We start from the raw sequence: 9,372 nt of genomic DNA, 5'->3' as shown, positions 1-9,372 counted from the left end.
TATTATTAATTAATTAAGTACTAAGAGTACATGTTCTTCTAAATTTTTTTCCCGGGTAATATTGCTTTGTGAAAAATGCTTCAAAAATCCGAATTTGAAATTTTAAACCCGGTTTTGATGACCAAAGTTACTTATTTATTAGGTATATAGATGTTATAAATTAATTAACTTTTATATTATTATCAATTAATAAGGTATTAATATTCTTTTAATAACTATATAAATTAAGTAAACGTGTCCCCAAAGTTACTTATTTATTAGGTATATATATGTTATAAATTAATTAAATTTATATTATTATTAATTAATAAGGTATTAATATTCTTTTAATAACTATGTAAATTAATTAAATTTACATTATTATTAATTAATTAAGTACTAAGAGTACAAGTTCTTCTAAATTTTTTCCCCAGGTAATAATGCTTTGTGAAAAATGCTTCAAAAATCCGAATTTGAAATTTTAAACCCGATTTTGATGACCACTCCAGAGTTAAATTCAAATGTGAATTTTTCCAGAGTTATGTTGTAAGTCTGGGGGTCGTAAGTGAAAATTGTGTCTAGATACATGTTTAGGCAGGAAAAATCAATAATCGTCGCACAGAAACATGACACGTGTCCCCAAAGTTACTTATTTATTAGGATTATATATATATATATATATATATATAGAGAGAGAGAGAGAGAGAGAGAAGATCATACGAGAAGTAAACTAATTTACGAAAAAACGAGAAGGAATATGAGTCACATAAGCCATTAATTTAAAAATACTATAAATAAAAAATAGAAAATAATTATAGAAATTAGAATAATTATCATTTTGGATTGGATAGATCCTTAAAATCTCATCATATCTTTTAAATTTATTTATTTTTTAATCTTAATTCATTCTTAATTTTTAAGATACACTTTTGATTAAAAAAATCATAATTTTCATCGAATATTACATGTGATATCCACAATCAATTCATTATCTTTTACGTTATTTTTTCTCTATTTTTTGAATCGACGTTTTAATCACATGTGATTAGCTTCATTTAACATATGATCTATTATGTATTGTATATGATAATATACTCTGAATATAAGTAACATATTATTATATGTGATACCAAAAAGGGGGGTATGGCGGATTTTTTGGGTTTCCGTTAAACCACATAATAAAATTATAATCCACATAATAAATTATAATTAGAAAATTATAATCATAAACTAAAAACACATTAAATATAAATTAAAAACATACTGTAGAGAAAATAAAGCAGAGTATACTTACAGAGACGTTGAATGATTTGAAGGAAGGAGAGTATGTGCAGCGGGTTTTTTTTTTTTTTTTTTAAGGTAAGGGATATGATATGAAGAGTTGGAAAGAGAGTTTAATAGTATGAAACTAAGTTAGAGAGATAGATAAGGAGAGGTTTAGCAACTCATGGATATAGAAAGGAAATTCTTTCTTGAATTCGTTCACTCTTATTTACAAATGAAGAGAATGAAGGTATTTATAGACGTTCATATGCCTATCTATGATTACAAAAGATATACTTGATAAGATAAAGATACTAATAATACAAGTGATAAGATATAAGAGTCAAAAAGCCTATAAATTTAGGCCATGAAAATCAAAAGCCTATAAAGCTATAATATACGATTTATGATCTCTATTAAAGTTTTGCAGGAGTTTGTCGAATACCAACGTTACTGCTTACTTTATCGCCTCTAGAAATCTCTGTGTGTACTATTAACTGATACTGGTGATGATGGATCTGTATATGGATCAGAATCTGGAAATTCCCTATTGTTGACATCTATTGGGCATATGTGACTTTCTCCGATAAACGGCAAATACATATCCCAATTATAATGTGACCAAATCTGTATGTGATGTCCTTCAGCAAGCAACTTGTAGTTATTCCAGTGGAATGATACAAGTAGCTTGGGTGTTTCTTGACCTTGCTGTACCCATGGCTCTGTGACAGCACTATTGAAGTTTACTTCTTTCATATAATCAAAACAAATATCTGTTAAACAAGCTAGCTTCTTTAGATATTTTTGTTCTTCAATTCAGTGGCTGATAAATACTCGCTTTCTGGCTGGCCTGTATGTATAACTGTCTGCTTCTGGTAACGAAGAAATTTTTTTACACCTAATTGTTGGTATGTCAAAATAAGAGGCAATATTTCCGGCTGTTAAAATAAATTCTCCAAACTTGTCGAGGAGTTCTTCTGTTTTTGGATTTAAGCTGAGTTCCATATAAAAAAAAAGGTTTAATGGCGGGGACCTCATGGCCCCGTGGTCCACATTTTGTGAACCCTACTTGCCATACCTCATAAGCAGGCACCGGAAAAGACAACCTGTCCTCCCCTGGAATCGAACTCGGGTGGGCTCGCCCAAGGAAAGGCATTTACGGAAGGAGGTGGCCACTAGGCCAAGGCCTAATGGTTAATTCCATATAATCAATCATACCATTGTGGTATAAATTGAGAATTTGGTCCGAAGTCAAGGTTGATTTTCTTAATTCGATTTGTAATAGCAGCCTGCTGTATACTGGATGATTACTGTGCGTTCTTTGAACTATTGTAACTCCTTTGTATTTATCTTCATTGAATGCAATGTCGATAATCTGTTGCTGTAACTCATAGAGAATGAGAGGAAATTCTGTACAGATTTTCTGTGAAATAATGTTGTCCAACTCTGGAATGCGATTCAAAATTGGTTGCATTGTTTATCTCCAAGGAATATCTATGATCCTTGCTTTAAAGCTGTTAAAATCTCTTTGTAATGCTGTGTATGTTTCAGATTGTTTTTTCTCGAGCTTTGTTTGTAATTTTAAAAGTTTTTTCTCGAGAATAAAATTCTTTTGTTTAAGAATTGAATTTTCAATCTGGACTTGGGAAGATTGTTGATTATTACCAGATTGCATAAGTTGTTGCTGTAATTTGACAATAACTTCTTCATGAGCTTTAATCATTTGCTCAGGATTTGTTTTTACCAAATCTAAAAAAGTTTTAACTTCTTCGGGTTTTATGTAAAAATTGTTTAACCCAAAGGCTTCCCTTGCACTATTCATGGCTTCAGAAAAACTATAATAACCTTTAAATACTGGGTTGGGACATTGTATATATTTTCTCATTGTTTCCCATTTATTGAAGATTCCAATTTTTGCTCTTCTAATATGTTCAAAATTTATTTTGTAACCACATCCTATAACATTTTGTAGGTTAATCCATCGTGTTTTGTTAACTTTCTTACTTTGATCATTTTTGATAAAACGAACTATAGCTTCACAATCTGTTCTAACTGTAAATTCTTTGTGCAAAAATATTTTTGAATTTTTCTAGAAATGACTATACCGTTCTTTTTAATTTCTTCGAAGATCTTCTGTAAGTGTTTTTCATGTTCCTGCACAGTTTCACTAGCAACTAAAATATCATCAATATATACTAAACAAAAATCATATTTAAGGAAAATATTGTCCATGAATCTTTGAAAAATAGATGGAGCATTTTTTAGTCCAAAACTAAGAACATTCCATTCATATTGTCCTTCTGAACATGTAAAAGYTGTCCATGGTTTAAAACTATCTTCAAGTTGTAACTGATTATATCCTGATTTTAGGTCAAATTTTGAAAATATTTTCTTCTTTTGTATAAGATTTAATAGACTGTCTTTGTTAGGGATGTTATATCCGTCATCTTCTGTATTATCATTTAATCTTTTATAATTATAAACTATTCTTGCTTTCCCTCTTTTGATTTCACTGTGATTTCGTACTATAAACGCCGCTGATTTGTGAGGGCTTTCTGATTTTCTAATTAATTGTGACATCCCCCGTCCTCGTGGTCCGGAACGAGCGGTGTCACTAACGGGATTTAATTCAAAGACACAAACATTGCAGAGCTACTAATAAACTCCAAACGTAGATTAAATTCTAAAACATGCTTTACAATCCAAAATATTACATTCTAACAACTATTTATAAGCTTAGAATATTATACATCTACCAACGAGTTTACAAAATCCAAAAAATCAAACGCTCGATCTCAAGTCTCGTCCCTTATCAAAATCATTTGGAACCGGCCGTGTCAGAAAACGAGAACACTTAGGTCTTACATGTTTATTACTTAAACAATGTAAGATCATATCTTAATTCTACTAATAAACCACTTAGGTCTTACATGTTTATAAACAACTTAAACTTCAAATACGACAGCCGAATATGTATTAAGAAATCGACGCAACACTTGGCTTTATAATTCCGATTCGACTTTTAACAGCTTATGACCTTCATTTTCGTGAGCATATTTATCCCACTTAGAAATCAGTACAGAAAATACTATCTAAACGAAAGATGTAGTATGATATGTGATGAAACTACTGGTTTTCGAATCAACTCATTAGGATTATCCATCTATTTTATACGAATATTACAAAACATTAGATCAATCCTAAATACATTGCAAACAGCCCCGAAAACACACTGTTTCGAGCCACTTAGGGTCATAAATGGATTTTCGATCCCACATGAAAGTTGTAGTATGCATTAAGGGTTTTCTAACTGCAAAATATGAGCTTATTTTGACTTATGGTTTGTAAGTTATATACTGTCAAAGTATGGATCTGCATAATCGGTAAAATCCGATTCCGCAATTCCCGACTAACTTTTATAATTCAAATTCCATGATTCACTACATTTACGTGCTATAAACATGTTTCAACACACTAAACAGTAAAACAAGTCCAATGGTCACTAACTTAAGCTTAATCATGCAATTTTACTCTTTTCTGCATTATATCAAACAATTGGTGTACCGTTAAAATTATACACCAAATCTAACCATAATCTACCCTTTTAATTTCTACATCAATTTTATCAATCCTAGCATTCTAAATATGAAATATATCATACTTATAATAATATCAATCCGTAAACTTAGACATAACATCATTTATAAACCGGTCTAAAAAATGCTAACGTAAACACCCTAATAAAAGTGAATGAAATTTATACCTTTATGAAGGGTTCGAAGAGGGATTCCGAATATATAATCGTTACCTCGATTGCTTCAACGATTTGAGAAATATCTTAGAGAGAAGAACAATTTTAGAGGGAGAGATGAGAGGCGGTTGATGCAGAAGAAGAAGAAGAAGAAGCGGCGATGGTTTGTAATTTTTTTTATCATATATATATATATATATATATATATATATATTATAATTATAATAAGTTTAGTAATTTGACAGTTTTAACCCTTTAACAATTACCGACCGTTATTTAAGTATGGTACAATTTGGGTAAGTTAACGAGAATGTTTTTAAAACTCGAGTCTTACATTAATCCTTGTTGTAACATTTTTGGTATTTGTTTTTTAAATTCTTCTTTGTCTAATGGACTATACTCTATATTTGTTGTTCTAATTGTAATATCGGGATTTTTTAATTTAAATTTGCATATGTATTTAACCTTAGATTTTGTAATATTTTCCCCAATTAATCCTATTTTTTCTAAATGCAAAATTGTAGGATGATTAATACTAGTTGTGATATCCTTCCCTTTTTCTAATTTGTGTGTTAAGAAATTAGTAAGTAATTTAACTGCTTCGTTTCCCACCAAGGATTTGATTTGATTTTGTTTTAAAAAATCTAAATTTCCTTGTCCACCACGCTTTCGGGCAAACTCTGATGTATTTTGATATCATTAGGTAGTAAAACTATAACTGTGTTTACTTAAAGTAATAAAATTTCTATTGATTGTTACACCTCCATTAATACCAAAAATAAAATTTAAACCGAGTACAAAATGTGTTGATTTTATATGTTCTGGATTTATATTTACTTGTGGAATATCATATTTAATACTATAATTTCCTGCAAAATCTAAAAATTGTATTCTTGTAGGTTCTATATAGTTTTTAATTTGAATTAAGCTATTTTCAACTGTTCTAGTAAATAGGTTATATGTTAGTTTTTTATGATACTCTGTAGGTACTAAATNTATTAACCCAAACATTTTTAACTTTTGATTGATAATTGGGTGATCCAATGACATACCGTTGACAATACTGATTTGAAGAACGAAAGTAGTTCTTGGAAACAGGAGATTTAAGACTGCTTRAATTACTGTTCGATTTGGAACAATCATAAAAGCTGGTTTTACACTGTGAAGGAGAACCAGTTGAGCTTTGAGCATAAGAAAAGTCTTTGACTTTCTTTAAAAGCTGGTATCTTTCAATAGTAACTAAATCATACTTATTTTTGAGTTTAGTTCTCATCTTCAATTCAGTTTCAAGTTCTGTCTTCAGATCAGACAATTTCTTTGTAGTATCTAGGAGTTTCCCTTCTAACTCCTTCTTAAGCTTCTCAAATTTCTTCTTCTGATTATTAAACTCTCTTCTCTCTTCATCTGAGCTGCTTTTCTTATTTTCAGAAGCAATGTYGAGCCACTTTTTCTTTTTAGCAAGCTCTTTAACTATTGCTGCATATTTTTTTTTGCAGTATTTTGCTTTTCAACCGCAGATTGCTTTTTTGCTTCATCTAAAGCCTTCGGTTTTAGAGTAATGCTGTCAGACAGTTTCTGAGTTTGGCTCAGACACTCTTCTTTGATGTCTTCCTTCTCTTTATTTATCTTGGCTCGTTCCAAAATGATCAACTGCTCAAAATCCGAGATTTGCTTTAAAAGCAATTTAGCATTCAGCTCGAGAGAGTTTATCTTATTTTCATAAGATATGCGTTCAACACCAAATTGTCTCTCTAATTCAGTCATTCTCTTCTTTTCTTTCTCAAATTCCGTTCTTTCTAAATCCAATAACTTCTTTAACTCAAGCAACTTACTCTCAGACTTATGAAATTTATCAGTTAAGTCCTCAGTCTCTTTATTATTCCTCCCAAAAGAGTCAATTTGCAGTTCAGATTTGTGCAATTTAGCTGTTAAGTCCTCAATCTGTTTCTTCAATCTTTCTGTTTCTAGTGGATCATAAACAATTTTCATCAGATCATTTAGCTTTTCTTGTAAAACTCTATTTTCTTGCTTTTCTCTCTCATTACAATCAGTTAGACGAATTGTCCACGATATGTTCTTGTTAAGCTCAGAATTTACTTTATCGTATTTTTCTTTAAGCTCTTTATATTCCCTCTCGAAAAAAGTTGCCATTTGAAAATAGATTGATCAAAGGATCTAATGCGATGAAATCAGTGAAAGAAATCAAAATCAATTAAACTCAAGAAACAAAAACAGTGTCGATCCCAGATCTCTCAATAACACTAATAATCTAGTTACAAATAACTAAATTATAGTGATTTAATGAAGAAAGTTATGAAGTCTCAAGAATAAAATAAGAAAGCTTAAGAACAATTTTGAGCTTCAAAGGTTTTACTTTATAGATCCATAAACGTAAAACAAAGAGTAAAAGCCTTATTTTTACAATAGACCTAATAATCTATTTATACTAAACGACTATTAAGAAAATAACTATCTAATGCTACTTTCTACAAAATCGTCTAGCTAATAGATAGAGTTTATCTTTCTCATGGATAATCATTAACAATAAGATAAACTTGAATTCTAGCTGTTGATTTTTCATCTCCAGCTGTCATTCATGATATGATGACTTCATCCTTATCTTCAAATCTTCATTGCATGCTTGGATGAAGTGCTGGAAAATCTTCTAAGTATTGCTTGTCCAGAGGATCGATGAGGATGTTCTTTCCATCGCATCCTTGAACCTATCCATTGATCCTCTGGTTGAACTTGTCCATTGGTCCAATGCTTGAACTTGTCCATCGGTCCAATGGTTGAACTATCCATCGATCCAATGGTTGAATTCCAGACTTAGTCGATTTTGCCTTGATGTCTTCATTGGTCTTCTGGTTCTTCATCACTTGTTGTTTTTCATTACTTTTTACATTTTGCACTGTGGAGTTTAACAATCTCCCCCTAAGTAATGAAATAACAAACAAAGTCTAATCTAGACACATATGTGAAGAACATAAACTAGTCTAGTAGAAAAACATCACACTCCAATTTTTATTGGATGATGAAATTTCTTTACAATGCTGGAAACAAATTACATCAAGACAAAATAAGCAAAAATCCCATCTCATCACTAACTACCTGAGTATATATCTTTAAAGCGCAAGAGTAGTCTTCGATAACCAATGATGGTTGATATCTCATGTATGAGATGACTCCCTTCTTCCCTTGGCACATGGTTTCTGCCCAGTCTTTCTCTAATGTTGTTCTGAAACCATTCAAGTGTATCTGTTGAATACTTGAAGGCTTCAGTCAATCTGAAGAACTTTTTAACCCCAAACTCATTCTTGTAAACAAGTCCGAGTTCAGGTTGATTAAGAACTGAAGCAGAACGTATCTCCTGCAAGCCCTGGAAATCTTCATTTGGAGGAGCACAGGATAACCTCTCAATGCCTAGCCTAAAAGCAATTTCAAAATCTCTTTTGGCTCTGTGCTTCACCAGGGACTCCATTGTCTTGACAATAGCTCTGTTCGCCATTCCAAATCGTATCCCATGATCTTGCCTTTGAGCTATGTAGGCATGTAACTCAATCAAGTCATATGGATTGAGGTTGATGAGATCGTTCTCATTGAACACGCTAACTACCCCATGGGCTCTTTCCACATTGAACTCGATGTAGCGTATGGCTCTATTGGCAAATGACTTTATCTTTAAGTCTATGACTCTTCTTATTCCATCGTTTGAAAAGACAGCTTGAGGTAGTTGAGTAGTCTGTCTTATGAAACGATGATGTAGAAGGTTCATAGACTCTGGCAATAGGATTGGAGGATTGGTTGATAGGCTTTCTTCGCGTTCTTGGTACATGTATTGATGGATGTTTTCCATCATTATTGGTTCCCTGGGCGGCAATTGAGGTCTTCTCCTCATCGACTCCATGCTTTGAATTATTTCGTCCACCAGGCCTTGTGGAGGATGCCTCGAGGAAGAAGGGATGTCCGCATGCACCACAGGATGTTGGGTTGAGGGTTGTGTCTCGGCTTGGGGTTGTKKATGGGTAGAGGGTGAGTTTTCTTTGGTTGGTTCAGTTTCAAGTGGTTGAGAGGTTTCTGGTGGGGTTTGGGGTCATTGAGGCGATGGTTGGGTTTTTGTGGGTTCTGGTTGTGAGGTAAGAGTGAAGGGTCGAGGTGTTGGAGAAGGTGTTAGGGTAGGTTTGTTGTGGGTGAGGGAGTAAAGGTTTTGTTAGGATCAAGCGCTTACCCACTACACCAAAAGCAATTGTCTTGGTGAAGGCGCAACCTTATTTCCTTTATAGTGTAGCAGCCAGCGCCACGTTTCGATTTAGGAAGATGTTGGAATCGTGACCAACAATCCCCCCAGCATCTGCCGGTACTAATAAGAGCATCGTTAG

The sequence above is a fragment of the Cynara cardunculus genome, assembly GCF_001531365.2.
Source record: "Cynara cardunculus var. scolymus isolate 2C chromosome LG 17, CcrdV1, whole genome shotgun sequence".
Taxonomy (NCBI): domain Eukaryota; kingdom Viridiplantae; phylum Streptophyta; class Magnoliopsida; order Asterales; family Asteraceae; genus Cynara; species Cynara cardunculus.
Note: the sequence above shows the minus strand (reverse complement) of the source record.